The sequence below is a fragment of the Eublepharis macularius genome, chromosome 13, assembly GCF_028583425.1.
Source record: "Eublepharis macularius isolate TG4126 chromosome 13, MPM_Emac_v1.0, whole genome shotgun sequence".
Taxonomy (NCBI): domain Eukaryota; kingdom Metazoa; phylum Chordata; class Lepidosauria; order Squamata; family Eublepharidae; genus Eublepharis; species Eublepharis macularius.
This window is the reverse complement of record NC_072802.1, coordinates 41447033-41463485: the sequence shown is the minus strand read 5'-3', so window position 1 is coordinate 41463485 and position 16453 is coordinate 41447033.

Here is a 16453-nt window from a genome sequence, read left to right as displayed (position 1 = left end):
ACGCATGCGCTGTTAGTCTTGCCCCGCAAATGAGGCCCGCGGGTACACCTCAGCTCTCAATATTGCGCATGCGCGCTAAAGCCCCAGCCTTTTGGTTTCGTCACCCTCGCTTCGTCTTCTCGTTAGCCCCGCCCCTCCCTCGCCCGAAAGCTGAATCGGGCAAGGCGATTGGCTGTTCTGCTCTCGGGTCCTTTTGGAAAGAGGGAGTCAATCGGTGTACTCTGCTGAAAGGGGGAAAAATGGCTTAATGGCTTGGTCGTCAGTTCGAATTTTGAGTTTCTGTTTGAACCTGTTTGTTTTTAATCTTTTTCTACTTACCATTTTGGCTTTATTTTCTGATTCTTTGTAAAAAAAATTTATAGCAGGAGTTGAGTCCAGTTAGAGACCAACAAGAATATAAGCTTCCGAGAATCAGAGCTATCTTCCTGCTGTTCTGTTGCAGACCAATACGGTTACCCACCGAAAAATTTTATAGGACAGGGAGGGAAGGTGGCCTGGTACTGTTGGATTTCGGAAGTCAAGTAGGGTAGCTGCTTGGATGGGGGACTATCCAGAAAGACTGCAAAGAAAGGCAACCCACCTCTGCTCATTTGCCTTCAAAGCCCCTTGCTGGGGTCACCATAAGTCGGTTGTGACTTGACCGTGTGTGTGTTGTCAGATTCCAAACTTATCTAAGTGAAATTTAACTCACCGTGTGTGTGCGCGCGCGTGCGCGCACACTCACTCAGCACTCCATATATATATACTCATTATATATATATACTCACCAAAGCTCTGTGAGATGAGCAGGGCTGAGAGAGTTCTGGAAGAGCTGTGACTGGACCAAGGTCACCCAGCTGACTTCAAGCAGAGGAGTGGGAAATCAAACTGGATTCTCTAGATTAGAGTCCCTCCGCTCTTAACCACTACACCACTTTGCCATGCCTTGCTAGAGACATAGGCCAATTATTGAATGATGTTACAAGCTGTTTTGGCTCCCCATGGGGGGCGGGAAAAGATATAAATACCTAAGTGAGTAAGAATGTATAACAACTTTATTTGTTTATTGTTAATTGTTTATGATATAATGTTTTTACTGTTTTAAACTGTTGTTAAACTGCCCTGAGCCTGTCTGACGAGGAGGGTGGTCTAGAAATGTGATAAAATAAAATAAATAACTCATTATATTAACAATAGAAACATTGGTGTTCAAGGCTTTCTGTTGACTGCTTTGTGGGCACCCAGTGAAGTTAATGGAGAGGCCCTGATTGGAGAGGTCAGGTCTATTTCTCATTTTCTCAGTGGGAGAAGAGTTTAGAGACAAGCAGGGGATGCAGATTGCAAGAAAGGTATACCCTGCTGGCTCTTCCAGGAACTCATCCCAGTGCATTCAGAGGCCCAGCTACAGAGTTCTCATTGCCGTGATTCTTTTTTTTCTTTTACACTTGCTTGGACAGACGGAGCTAATAGAATTGTGAGAATGTTGCACTTTGCTCTCTACAACCAAGTTGCAGTTTATGGTAGGGGGAGAAGGCAGGTTTGATTGGGACTAAGCTTACCAACTCAAGCTTGGGATGAGAGTGGAGTTTGGGGAGGGATGGAGCTCAGCAGAATATAATGTCATAGAATCTCATTTTGAAGCTACCATTTCCTCCAGGGAAATTGAACTCTATAATTAGATCAGTTGTAGTTCTGGGCGAACTTCAGGCCCCACCTTAAGGTTGTTAACCATAAGTGGAAGGGAAAATAGATTTATGTTGGGAAAGGGGAAAAGTGACTACAACTGACCTGTGAAGATGGAAGGACCATAAAAATCTACAGCATCTCTCATCAGACCCAAAATTGACATGCATAGGGAAACAGGTACTGTACCTGTTAAATGCACACCTAGAAGATAAACAGCTACCTCGGGGTGTCAGACTGGCCAATCTAGTTCAAAACTTTTTAAATATGTCATTATAATTCTGCCTTGTCCTGTTTTGATTGTGGTTTTATTCAAATATTTAATTATTGTTTATTTCTTTATTTTCAGTAGGATTTTTTGTCCATATATATTTAAATATATTATGATATCTATATATTGGTGCACAGCTAAGCAGGGTCAGCCTTGGTTAATAATTGTATGAGATGTAGACCTCTGGGGAGGATGAGGGTCACTATGCAGGTGCAGGCAATGGAAAACCACTTCTTTTAGTCTCTTGCCTTGAAAGCCCCAGCAAGGGGTCACCCTAAGTCACCTGCTATGACTCCATGGCATTTTCCACCACATCCTGGGGCTGCAGGAATTATCTGCAGGAATACTAAGGAGCTTTCATCTAATTTAAGTGGTTGGAGAAAGAGCCACTTCAATAGAAGAAAGGTTTCAAACTTTGCTCAGTGGAGTGGTAAGATACAGGCCTTGGTTTGCGTACCTTTTGAAATTACACTGGGGTTTGAAACTACTATGCCTCTTTTCAGATGGACCCTGGCAGTCTAAGCAAAGTTAATAATTCCATTCTGCCATGTTCGTCTGTTGCAGCAAAAATAAACAGGAGTCTTGAGACACCTTAAAACAAACATGTTTTTAGTCTTAGCATAAGCTTTCATGGACTAGAGCCCACTTATGTTAACACTTATGCTAACGTTGTTAGGCTTTAAAGTGGCAGAAAATCTCTGTTTATTAAAGCATGTATATTTTGGCACCCTTATTGTATTAGGCTCAGGTTGACCTCTGTTGTGTATCGGATCAGATTGTTGTGATCAGTCTTTTATTTTTTTTTCTCTTTTAAATCCAAAGGGAAACAACATTAATCTACTATTAAAGTGAGGACAGAACTTCTTTAAGGTGAAAACACTGGCTTTAGTTTGCAAAAGGTTCTATTGCAGTTGGCCTGGAAACAAAATAAAATCTCCATGGGATTCTTTCAAGGTGCATCAGGGACTACAAAGCTGCTTGAACAATGGGTGCTACAGGAAAGGAATGGTGCGTGTTTACAGTGAAGCACCATAGCCTCAGCAAGAGCAATATCCCAGAGAAGGAGGTGTCGGAGGATATTAGAGCCTTCCCAGGAATATATTTTGGAACAGTGATTACAAGGAATAGCTCCATAGGCTAAAGCCATCATGCCAATGACTGATGTAGATTTTCCAGCTTTTCCTTAACTGGCTGAGGGAACTGGAAATAATGGGTGAGAGGCTGCATATAAACTGTTTTCTTTCCCCTTTCATCTCCCTTCCTTCTTCTACAACAGATGTTAGGCGGCTTCTAGGAAGCTGGCAAAACAACAGGGTAGAAGCATAAGAGCCTACCTGCTGTAGCTTGTGTGGGACAGTAGAGAACAGGGTATTTGAACTGAGCCCCTGGCCCTTGGTCATACCTAGTGAATGACTCTTGCCCTAGATGATTGGATTTTGTGCTGTGTTTCAGGGATTCCTCAATGGCAACATTGACAATGGTTGGCTGATTTCCCTGAAAGACATGCATTTTGAACAGTCTTTCCTCATCACTCTCCCCGCAACTGCAGGGGATTGTTAGGTTAAGTTCTAGGTCACATTTTAAGGATGGAGATTGACCAACATTCTTAAATCGGAAAGAAGTGCTTTGGACAAAGGCTGTGCCCTAAAAACAAATACCTTCATTGTGAATTGAAACTGTTTCCATCATCTTTGAGAATATCTGGCTGTCTTCACCCTGAGTTCATGCAGGGCAGAATTAAGGCCAAACAAGTGAAGTTAGTGCCCATCATGAATCAAACATGATTCTATAACGTACTCTAGAATCCCTTCTAATGTATTGGTGTTCCGTGGAGGATGTGAAAGGACGTTCCTCAGAAGTCAGTCAATATTGAAAGAAATTTTCTGATGATAGATTTCAGAAAACCATTACTCTAGATCTGTGATTATGGGTTTGTGGTCCATCTCTGAACTTCTCCACAAGATGAGACAGTTTGAGACAGTGATATGCTGGCTGATCACATGCATGGATCTTGGTACAGCTTGACCCTTTGCAAGGTGCTGAGACTTTTGTTTTCCCCAAAGCAAGAAATGTGAGGAGTTGTGTGTGCGTGCTACCTGAGAGATGTCTGGAATTCTACACAGGTTGCTGCAAAAATGTTGGTTGCTGGGCATGGAGAGAGGGTTATGGGAGCGGTCTCTCACTTTTGTACTTAACACCACTAAAGATCTTTCTGGGAGCCATCAAACAGAAGTTTCTGAAGACAATCAATGCAAAGAATAACTAATGGGGAAAGAAGAGTCATAAAATGGAGCTGGAGGCCATCTACACAAATATTCGGAACCATCTGATAAGGATTACTGAGTTAATTAAATAAATGAACAGTTTGAGACAGGCTATTAATCCATGTCGTGCAGTGTGGACTACTCCAACTTCTTGCTCTGCAAAGACTTAAGTAGAAAACAGGTCTTTCTAATCTTAGCCCTGTTCCCTGAGATCCTTTATTGTTAGAAATGCCAGAATTTGAACTTGGGCCCTTGTGCACGTTGGACACATGCTTCTGCACTGAATTATGGCCCAAAGCAGTTTCACTGCTAATCTTCACCTCAGCAAAAAGGCTTAAGCGCTATACTTAAAACACACAGCCATATTTTCTTAGGCAAAGCTGATTATTACTACCTGAATTATGTTAATTTATTATTACTATTGCAGATTGTAATAGAAATCAAAAGACATGTGTGTTTACTAAGACTTAAAGTATACCTGACATAATTACACATGCAGTCCTCTGAGCTGTTTTTTTTTTTTAATTTTTATTGGTGAGTTTGAATTTTCAGATTTGATACATACGTTCCCTTCATATCTAATTAGTTCTATTCCCCACCCTTTTCCTCCCCCCTCCCTATTGACTTCCAACAGCTTTCCAACCCTTACCCCCTTTTATTGCTTAATTCTATTTCACTTATATTTTCCTGTAACATATAGATCATAATATCTCTTATTCTAAGCGTATTCTAATTCTTTTATGCATATACTCTATCAAATATACTATCAATATAGTATTTGTTATATACTATACCATCCAATATAGCATAGCATGCTTTGTAATATAACATAACATATATTTATCTGCAACACATAGATCATAATATCTCTTACTCTAAACATGTTCTAGTTCTTTTATGCATATTCTCTATCAAATATACTATCAATATAGTATTTGTTATATACTATTCCGTACAATATAGCATAGCATGCATTATAATATAACATATCATAACATCCCAATATAGTATGCAGTGTGATATACTAACACCATACATCATAATATATTATATATAGTATAAATTTTCTAATGTATCAATTATACTTTTCCTTTGTTAAACTATATATTCTAAATCAAATTTTCTTAATCATAAAATTAGCTTAGATTGTTATAATTAAATTTCCCCCTTAATGGTAAAGTCACTTCTCTCCTCCATTTACAACACCGCCCTTTAGAAATTCTCAAACTGCCACAGTTCTCCTTTCACACCCCATTTTTTCTCTAAATATTGTTTCAATTTCCCCCAATCAGCAATATATTGTCCCAGGTCAAGATCTTTAAGCTTCCTTGTCATTTTGTCCATTTCTGCCATGTACAGCAATTTGTAAATCCAGTCTTCTATGGTTGGTATTTCTTGTACTTTCCACTTCTGCGCGTACAAAAGTCTTGCCGCTGTAGTCATGTAAAATAGCAATGTTCTGTACTGCATTGGATCAACTTCCATCCCCAAGTTCAGTAGCAACAATTCTGGGTTCTTATTTATTTGAATTTGTAGAATCTCATTTATTACTTCAGTTATATCTCCCCAATATTGCTTAGCTACTTCACAAGTCCACCACATATGGTATAATGATCCTTCATGCTTTTTGCATTTTCAGCATTTGTCTGACATATTCGTATTCCCTAGCGCAATTTTCTTTGGTGTTAAGTACCATCTGTAGATCATTTTGTATACAGTCTCTTTAATATTCGTACAAGTTGAAATCTTCAGTGTATTTTTCCACAGGTGTTCCCATGCCTCCATTTTTATTTCTTTATGAAAGTTTATTGCCCACTTCACCATCTGGATTTTAACTGTTTCATCCTCCGTATGCCATTTCAGAAGTAGTTTATAAATCTTAGATATTTCTTTCTTGCCTTCTTGTAGCATCACTTCTTCTAGTTCAGAATTTTCCATTCTTATACCTCCTTTTAAGCAGTCCGAGTTATAAAGATCTCTGATCTGTCTATATTGAAACCATCCATAACAAGGAGACAACTCTTCTTCTGTTTTTATTCTTAACGTTGAGTGTTGTACTTGTGTTATCTCCTTGTAAGTTAGACGTTGCTGCTCATTGTCGACAGTTCTCGGATCTATTACTTCATACGGAACCACCCATGAAGGAATTCCATCTTCCATGTAAACCTTATATTTTTTCCAGACTGTGAAGAGGCTTCTCCGAATATAATGGTGCAAAAACATCGAGTCCGCTTTTACTTTATCATACCACATGTATGCATGCCATCCAAATATTTTTTATATCCCTCCAAGGCCAGCAATTTACGATTTTTTAGCGTTATCCAATCTTTTAACCATACCAGGCATATTGCTTCATAATATAGTCTTATATTGGGCAGTTGCAAGCCACCTCTTTCCTTCGCATCCTGTAATACTTTCATTTTCACGCGTGGTTTCTTGCCTGCCCACACAAAGTCTGAAATTTTCCTTTGCCATTTATCAAACTGTTTTGAGTCTCGAATAATTGGAATTGTTTGCAGCAAGAACATCACTCGTGGTAAAACATTCATCTTTACTGCTGCTATTCTTCCCAACCATGATAAATTCAATTTATTCCATTTTATCAAGTCTCTCTCTATTTGTATCCACAGCTTATCATAGTTGTTTTTGAATAAATCTATATTTTTCGCAGTCAGTTCAATACCCAGGTATTTTACTTTGTTAGTTACCTCACAGTCCGTTATCACTGTTAGTTCTTGTTGCTTCTGTTTAGTCATATTCTTGCATAATATTTTTGACTTCTTTTTATTCACATACTGAGCTGGTATTTTATTTACAATATGATAAACATTTTGCTGCTGCTTTTGTGCATTGTGGAAATTCCTTATTTTCTGTCTCTTTGAGAATGAAATAATCTGCGAGGCAGAGCACAAGTAAACCCGTTTCAGAAGGAACATTCAGGGCTTCAGCATGCCTTGTTTTATTTTCCAGTTAATACCCCCTCCATTGCTGTCCCTATTACCAGCAGCTGCCTTAATCAAATCAAGCAAGAGATTGTTAGCTTTAACAACCTTTGTTTAATCCCTTGCTGTTATCTAAATAATGATTTAATTTGGAGCTCAGCATTGTATTTTTCCCCTCCAAGGACCCTTCACACACCAGAAACATTGAAGGTAAAATCCTCATTATTTGGGAAACCAAGGGTTCCTTTCAAGTGTTAATGGCCATTCTGAACAGAGAAATCAGATCACTTCAACTGAGTGAAAAGATGGATTTTTTAAAATGTTGTTTTCTCTCTTCATTCCCAAGCAATTACATATGTACAGAAGAGCCTTCCCACAGTCAATTCTCCTCAAATATGGAAGTACTGAAAAACTAGTGTGTATTTGTGGGAAACTATTTATTTATGCATATACCAGAAAATAAATTTACATATTTTGCATTTAATTCTTAATTTTAAATAATAACTTCTCAGTGAGTTCTCACCCTATACTGCCCATACTTTTTAGCCCTTTCAACCTGCTCTTTACAATCTTTTTCTTTTTAACTTTGTATATGTTTGCCTAGTGGAAACCCAGCACATGCAGCTGATGAAATGGGCTCTAGTCCATGAAAGCTTATAGGAGAATGAAAATTTGCTCTTCTTTAAAGTACCACAAGACTGTTTATTTTCTGTAAAGGAGGAATGTAGAGGGAGCTGAAAGTAGCAGGGATGGATGCAAATATATTTTTCTACTTAGTTCATTTATACTTCTGCCTTTCTCACTGAAACTCAAGGTGGACATTTTAAAAAAAGCCAATCACAGCATAAACAATGCAACTAGACTAGTATTGCAGAATTAGAAAACAGTGCGAACAAGAAACTAAGTCATGAATAGGGGTGCCAGTCTCAGGGTTAGGTAATCCCTGGAGATTTCGGTGTGTAGCCAGGGGGAAGGTGGGGCTTGGTGGCATAATGGAGGGAGTCCACCCTCCAAAGTAGCCATTTTCTCCAGGGGAACTGATCTCTGTAGTCTACAGATCGGCTGCAATTCTAGGAGATCTCCAGGCTCCACCTAGAGGTTTGCAACCTTAGATACTGTAATGTAGAAAGTGGGTTAGAAGACAATGTAATAATAGCAGGGTGTTACATGCACAAACCCTACAATAAACTACAATCCTATTCCCTTGTATAAGTGACCTCTTGAGCTGTTCCATCCTACTATAGTTCTAATCCCTTTATAAAAATGCCCTCCTGATCATTTGTTCATTCTGTGAAATGATCAATTTGTAGGGCTCTTCCTGATCTCCTCCATAAGATGAAAGCCACAACAGAAAATGCATATGTAGAGGCCGTTGCCATCTCCAAGACTGAATCAGCATTACACCCCTAATCTCACAAATGGAGAGCACATGAGTATGTTTCGTAGCATCGTCCAGTTTGAATGTCTGATATTAAATTGACAGCTGCCATTGGTGAGGATTCTCTGTGAATGAATACAGGGGAGTTGCTGTGTGGTGAAATCCTTATATACGTTAACGCTGTCCATTCAAGTGGCAATCAGCCGAATTTTATCCTGTAAGTGCCAAGAGGAATTGCAGTGGGACTGTTGTCCCTGGAGCGGCCATCCCTCTCATTACCTTCCAGTACTGGGAACAGATCTTCCTGAGAGCCTTTTTCTAGCACTGACTGATGCATCACATGTACACCCTTTTCCTGGGAAATGCTGTGACCATTTTGCCAAGCCGTGTTGCCAAGCCTTTCAATGTAGCGTCTTGCTTAATTAATTTTAATGGTTCCCATTACCCAGCAACACCTCCCCCAGAACACAGCACACTGTCACAAAGGGAACGGTGGTGCTCCTGATCAGCAACAGAATAACAAGTGTGCAATTACTGTGCTTAAATATTAATCATCGTAATCTGGAAGCCCTGTCCCTGCTCATCTGCTCACATATTCCAGGAAGAAGAAATTGGTCTGGTGAACAGGGAAGCCATGCACGAGAGCACAAACTCTCCGTCACTGGTGAACTGAAGGGAGCATTTTCAGACATGAGGTTTCAGTGCCCTTATTTTCCCTTACAAAAGAGTGCAAACAGCCATGCACATGAGCCAGAAAAGGGGGGGGGGCGACCGTTTTAGCCTGGTAATACATTCACACTTTACTAAACTTGCATTCTACAGATGTAAATACATTCCTGGCTGCTACGACTGTTCAGTCCCACTCTGAAGGTTAAAGTTTTGATGGGGGAACTTGCCCATACCTCCATCTAAGCAAACATGGGGCCTACCTGAAGCTGGGCAGGCAGAGGTGTACTGGGAGGGCAAGCGCTGCAGCTGGGCCTTCAGGAAACAGACCCCTGCAAAAGCTGAAGTGATGCAATGACATTGCTTTTGGAAGTGACATCATAGCATTGGGGCTAGGAGCATGTGCAAGCTTTCAGTGACCATACACTGAACAGGAGTCAGCAGTGTGATATGGAGCTAAAAAGGCAAATGAGGTTTTGACCTGTATCAACAGAAACCTAGTATCCTGATCATGAGAAGCGATGGTATCACTCTACTCTGCTTTGGTTAGACCCTCAGCTAGAGTTTTCTGTTTTGGGCACCACAATTCAAGAAGGATATAGACAAGATGGAATGTGTCCAGATGAAGGCAAGGATGGTGAGGGGTCTGGAGACCAAGTCCTACGAGGAAAGATTGAAGGAGCTCAGACTGTTTAGCCTGGAGAGGAGACGACTGAGAGGTGATATGATAACCATCTTCAAGTACTTGCAAGGCTGTCATATAGAGGATGGTGCGGAGTTGTTTTCCGCTGCGCCAGAAGGTTGGAGCAGAACCAACAGCTTGAAATTAAAAGATTTTTTGGCTAAACATTAGGAAGAACTTCCTGACAGAGCGGTCCCTCAGTGGAGCAAGCTTCCTTGGGAGGTGGTGGGCTATCCTTCTTTGGAGGTTTTTAAACAGAGGCTAGATGGCCATCTGACAGCAATGCTGATTCTGTGAACCTAAGCAGATCATGAGAGGGAGGGCAGAATGGGCTACATCAGTGCTTGGTTCTCATGGCTTTCTTACATGCCCAGGGTAATCCCGATTGCCACCTTGGGGTCAGGTAGCAATTTTCCACAGGCCAGTTTGGCTAGGAATCCTGGAGGTGTTTGCCATCTTCTGGGCATGGAGCAGGTGTTCACTGGGGCAGTCTGGGGGGGGGGTAGTTGTGAATGTCCTGCATTGTGCAGGGGGTTGGACTAGATGACCTTAGATGTTCCTTTCAACCCTGTGATTCTATGATTGTATTCTATGATGAAGTATTTTAAGAACTTGTATCAAATGTGATTACTTCTCTCTCCTTTCAACTTCTACCCAATATTTCTATCAGAAAAATCCAAAATCCAACCAACACTCTTCAGCCAAGTGTTCTTGGGACATTGAAAAGAAAAAGGTACGGTCTCTGTGTAGGAATTGCCTTCATTGTATTGCATTTCCTGTCCCAGGTAACTTACGGTCAGGATGTAAGACAGCAGATAAGACAGGAAGGAGGGGTACAAAAAGTACAAGGAAACTGTGTCAGAACCAACTCATGCAAACAAATGGTGCTCATATTCTCTCTGCAGTGCAGAACTCTGAGCAATACTTGAGAGACCACAAACAAGTATTAAGTCTTCATTGTGATGAACCAAACATGGGAACAGCTAATGCTCTTCTTGTGCTTGTACTGTCTTTGCAAAGGGCAAAGACCAAGGGGATGTTGTCTGTGAGCTTCAGTTCAGTGCCATCTTGGGAGGAAACTGATTAGAGGCAAGAGCAGAGGTAGAGGAAGCTGACTGGGCATGGTGGGGTGTGATTGCACTTCTTTGCTAGGTGCTACAAAGACAAACTAGCTGCGTTAGACAGTAGAATGGAACTATTGTAACTATCTCTGCTGCTTGGATCTTGGTGTTTGCAAGCAGGCAGGCAGAAGATGGATCATGGTATAAAGTAGGGTTGCCAGCCTCCAGGTGGTGGCTGGAGATCTCCCAGAATTACAACTGATCTCCAGGTGACAGACATTAGTTCACCTGGAGAAAATGGCTGCTTTGGAGGGTGGACTGTATGGCATTATACCATTCTGAGGTGCCTCCCCTCCCCAAACCTCACTCTCTCCGCCCCCCCCCCCCAAATCTCCAGAAATTTCCCAGCCTGGACCTGGCAACCCTAGTATGAAGGGTTAGGTGGGAACCTTAGCTCACCCTTTGCACACATATACTTTAATAATACTCTGGATGGGGTGTTCATTTCAATTTTATGTTCTTATCTTTGTACAGAAGTTGTATTGGGTGTGGAAGGTGAGTCAAAGAGATTTTCCCAAGGATCTCCAAGCAATCTGCCACCTGAAGTTCTGGTTTGGACAGACGTGAGTGCCTGGTAAGTACATTTGTTCTCCAGGTTTCAAGTTAGGAGTGGAAATACCTAGGGATGCTCCAGTGAACCTCATTTCATGCGTCTCCCCTCCAACTTTCCATGCACTCGCTCACAGTCACAGTTCAATTTGCTCTGCGTGAATACATTCACACATTCAATATCAGTTCCTCCACAACTGCTAAAAGTATCCCAGTTTCCCCCACCTCCCACATCCATTCAGGACAGTTTCTCACACCTTAAAGAAATGTAAATCGGCAAGTCAAGGAGCCTACAGTACTTGTTCTCCCAGCAAAAACAGCCGAATTGGTGGTCTGCCATCTGGACACCCTTGCAGGTGCAATCGCACAAAGGGAGCTCCTGTGAAAGCAGTCCTGAGCAAGAACAGCCTGCACATGAATTGAGGACCACACATAAAATCCTACACTTGAGCATCCCCAGGTAATCTGCAACGTGTATCTCCACTCCTAATCACATATATCCTCTTTGATTTCTGGACAAAGAAAGAACCATAATCAGAGGGGAAAATCTCAAGGGAGAGTTCCTCAGATTATAGGTCGAACTACAGGAGGGACTGCATACGTGAACATTCAACTACATAAAAAGGCTTCCTGCATATCCAAACTGGATTGTGTCTAGAACTTTTTCTCTCTAGCAGACTAGCTTTCCATGGGGAAGGTGTTTATGGTGTGATGGGACATTCAAACATGCTTTCCTCAGTTGCTGTGGTACGAGCTAGAAAGCATGCTCCTGGATGATTTTTATGAACGGGTAGTTCAATCTCATGAAGCAGAGCCTGTTATGAGAATTAAAGTGTCATTTCAGAGAACAGTTACTGGATTAAGCTATTTAATATAAATGCAAATTGAAATGTTCATTGACTAATGCACAATGTTTGCATTTTAATATCAGCTTGGTTCATTTTTATTTTCCCAGCTTGTCAACAGTGGCATTCTGTCAATGAAAGCAACAGGGGATCTTCCCACAATTCAGTAGCTGTCACTCTCACCAGGGATGTGTCGCGCTTGGATTCTAGTTCTCTTGCAACGCCGGAAGACCTTACAGGAAAGTGACCTTAGTAATACTGGAAAAACCAACAGTCAATGAAGTCACAAGCTGTAAGTTAATACATATGCAGTTGCTTCTGTGACAAGCATCTTATGGCAGGTACTTCACCAAATTAATGTTCATTCAAATGAAATAATCCAAATTTTCTTACAGAAAGCGAGTCTTAAAAACAGGATGTATTGAAGTTATGGAGTGTATACATTTTGCAAGAATGGCACAACATATTAAAACTTAGCCCACTGGACCCACTTCCTTCCTCCTTAAAGTGTCTAATTCCCAAAGTAAAGAGCCAATCCCACCTTTCTACAACCTCCTTGGAGCAAGATGTGGTTCAGAAGAGCCCAGACAGGAACACTGATTCAGAAACAGCTATCTCTGTCATAAGAGGATGCTTGGAATTTCGCAACATTTTTGTAATTGACCCCATCCACCATAGCAGCCATTTTTGTAATGGGCTGCAATCTTCCCCTGCAATTTTGTGACGATAAACTCTACCTGTTCTCAAAATTCCAGTTACACTGATTGGCTCAGCCAGGGCTTTTTTTTCTGGGAAAAGAGGTGATGGAACTCAGGACTGCACAATGACGTCACTTTGGGTCAGCTGAAACAAGGGGGTAGGGTTGCCAGGCCCCCTCAATCTCCCAGTGGGAGATTGGGGCCTGGCTCTTACCTGGGGGGGGGGGTGCGCTTGCGCTCCTCCAAGCGTGATGACGTCACTTTGAAGTGACGTCATCCCGCAGCCCCCTGGCTTGCGCCATTGGGGGCTGCTGCGGAGCGCAGGAACGCTCCTGCACTTTGCAACAGCCCAAAACGGGCCCGATCCGCCCCAAAATGGGTGCAGATTGAGCCCGTTTTGGCATGGATTGGGCCCGTTGTGGGCCCCTGTGGAGCGCAGGAATGCTCCCGCGTTCTGCAGGGGCCCACAACGGACCCGATCTGTGCCAAAACGGGCCCAATCCGCGCCCATTTTGGCACGGATCGGGCCCGTTGTGGGTCCCTGCAGAGCGCGGGAACACTCCCGCACTCCACAGTGGCCCCGATCCAGGCCAAAACAGGCATCCTGGCAGCAGCTGTGCGCGGGGGTGCGCATGGAAAGTGCGCGCCCCTCCGCTGGCCAGGTAAGTAGGGGCGGGGGTGGGAGGGTGGGGGCAGGGGATCCCCCGCCCCCACCGGGGGTCTGGCAGCTCTACAAGGGGGGAGTTTTTTAAAGTTTAGATCGCCCTTGGCGAAAATGGTCACATGGCCGGTGGCCCTGCCCCCTGATCTCCAGACAGAAGGGAGTTTAGATTGTCTTCCGTGCCGCTGGTGTGGAGGGCAATCTAAACTCCCCTCTGTCTGGAGATCAGGGGGCGGGGCCACCGGCCATGTGACCATTTTCAAGAGGTTCCGGAACTCCGTTCCACCGTGTTCCCATTGGAAAAAAAGCCCTGGGCTCAGCAATGATGGGGACCCCAGCCATTTGTTTGCTTGGAAGAGATAGCTTTTATCAAGTGATGTTACTTCACAAACACGATTCAAAAGCTTTGCCATTGCTACTGACCTGTGATTGCCATTTAATGCACAACCAGTTACATTAATGAAGTGGTTACATTTATCAGACTTCTACTTGGTTCTGTTTCAATTTACCCATGATTCCCAGGCAGACAGTCCCCAATCCAATAAACTAGTTACAGGACAAAACTATCTAGCTTTAGTAAGAATCATAATATTATTATGTCTAGTCTGCTTTTTAAAAAAAATCCTACTGGGAGCTCATCCATCAGAATTGTCAGGTTTTTAACACACTCTCCATACACCTCTGCCATTTGCTAATTTGTAAGTACTTGTAAGGAAATAATGAACTTATTTCAAATATTTATATCCCACCTTCCTCCAGGAAGTGCAGGAAGGCATACAAGGAGAGAGTGATCCCATTTGATTTCCTCCCTTCAATCCTAGCATCTCTTCTTTGGGAAATTAAAGGCTATGCAAAACAGATATGCACAAAAGGCACAACTTATTACTTGGGGTAGTAATGTATTTGTTCATGGTACGAATAAATTGCATCACCTACTCAGAGCGGTTTACAAAGTGTGTTACTATTATCCTCATGACAATCACCCTGTGAGGTGCGTGGGGCTGAGAGAGCTCTGAAAGAACTGTGACTGACCCAGTCACTTTCAGAGCTCTCTCAGCCCCTCCCAGCTCACAGGGTGATTGTCATGAGGATAATAGTAACACACTTGGTAAACCGCTCTGAGTAGGTGTTAAGTTGTCCTGAAGGGCGGTATATAAATCGGATGTTGTTGTTATTGTTATTATGATACCTTCTGCTATATCCATTTCAGTGTAAATTTAAGCCATGGGCTTAGTGAAGTGCAGGAAACGTGAAATGCAGTTACAGAAAAGCCTTTTTAAGTAGCCATCAGTTTGGTTTATGACTCTAGTATAACAGCATAGAAAACTACCTGTTTTCCATACTATGGTAATATAGCCTCCACAAACTTCTTTTCACATGGATGAGGTATTTTTGCCTTACCTGGTTAAGGCATCAAGGTATCAAATCTAAGTGAGATTTCCCTCTCAATTTCTTTACCTAATTGCTTTCCCCACTGGCACCACAAGAGGCCAGCAGGGAGCTGCTGATTAACACTTGAATGGACTCTCCCTCATTGTATCAAATAAGCTCCTGCTTCGTACTTCAGTCACCTCTCCTCAGAGTGTAAGGGTCAAAACACACAATACTCATAGGCAAGTGTTGGATCCTGCAATGATCCCTGGGAATTGTAGTTTTAAAAACCATCTGCTCAATGTGATTCTCAGCTGGGGAGGGAGGGGGAAGTTTCACACACACTCTCTTTCAAAAATCCTCTGAGAACTTGTGGTGGGGGTGGGGTGGAGGAACAACGTAACAAGAGACAGGAAAAAAGCTGAAATGTTTTGCAAGTGAGAGAGAAATCCCTCCCTCCCATTCTCCTTTCCCAACAGGGAATTGCAGCGCAGATTCCCCCCACCCCACCACCGTCTCTGAGCTGAAGCAAAGCCAGCTGATTGGATTTTAAGAGAATCAGTCTCTTTTTGCGAGAATCTCTTTGACAATCGCTTCAGTTGAGCGGCTGTTCTTTTGCAAGAAAATCCACTTCGCTCAGAGAGGGAGTGGGGAGGGTGTTAGAGATTGCTGGACCAGTCAAGCGCTCTTCACGTGAACTTTGTCTTGTGTTTTGACCCTAAGGTGCTCCTAGGCTTGGACAGAATATAGGGTCCAGTTTTCCTTGTGGCTAGAAGACAGACAAGTCCCTGTGCCTATGTTCCTTGCTCCAAGCCTCCTCCATTTTCTTTTCCAGCTCTGGTCCAGATGAGAAGACTCTTTGAACCCCACCAATAATGAATTCTCCAAGTCTACTACCTAATTTACTTTCCCCACCTCCCTAGCTTTGAACCAAAGAGCGTTTTGGGACCCTGGGAAAAAGCTGTGCTATCATGACAGGATAGTCTTTAAAAAGGTAAAGGTGCAAGCACCAAGTCATTACTGACCCATGGGGGGATGTCACGTCACGACGTTTTCTTGGCAGCCTTTTTACGGGGTGGTTTGCCATTGCCTTCCCCAGTCATCTACACTTCACCCCCAGGAAACTGGGTACTCATTTTACCGACCTCGGAAGGATGGAAGGCTGAGTCAACCTTGAGCCGGCTACCTGAACCTGGCTTCCGTTGGGATCGAACTCAGGTCGTGAGCAGAGCTTGGACTGCAGGACTACTTTCCCCACCTCCCTAGCTTTGAACCAAAGAGTGTTTTGGGACCTTGGGAAAAAGCTGTGCTTCCTCACTCATGACAGGATAGTCTTACTGGGG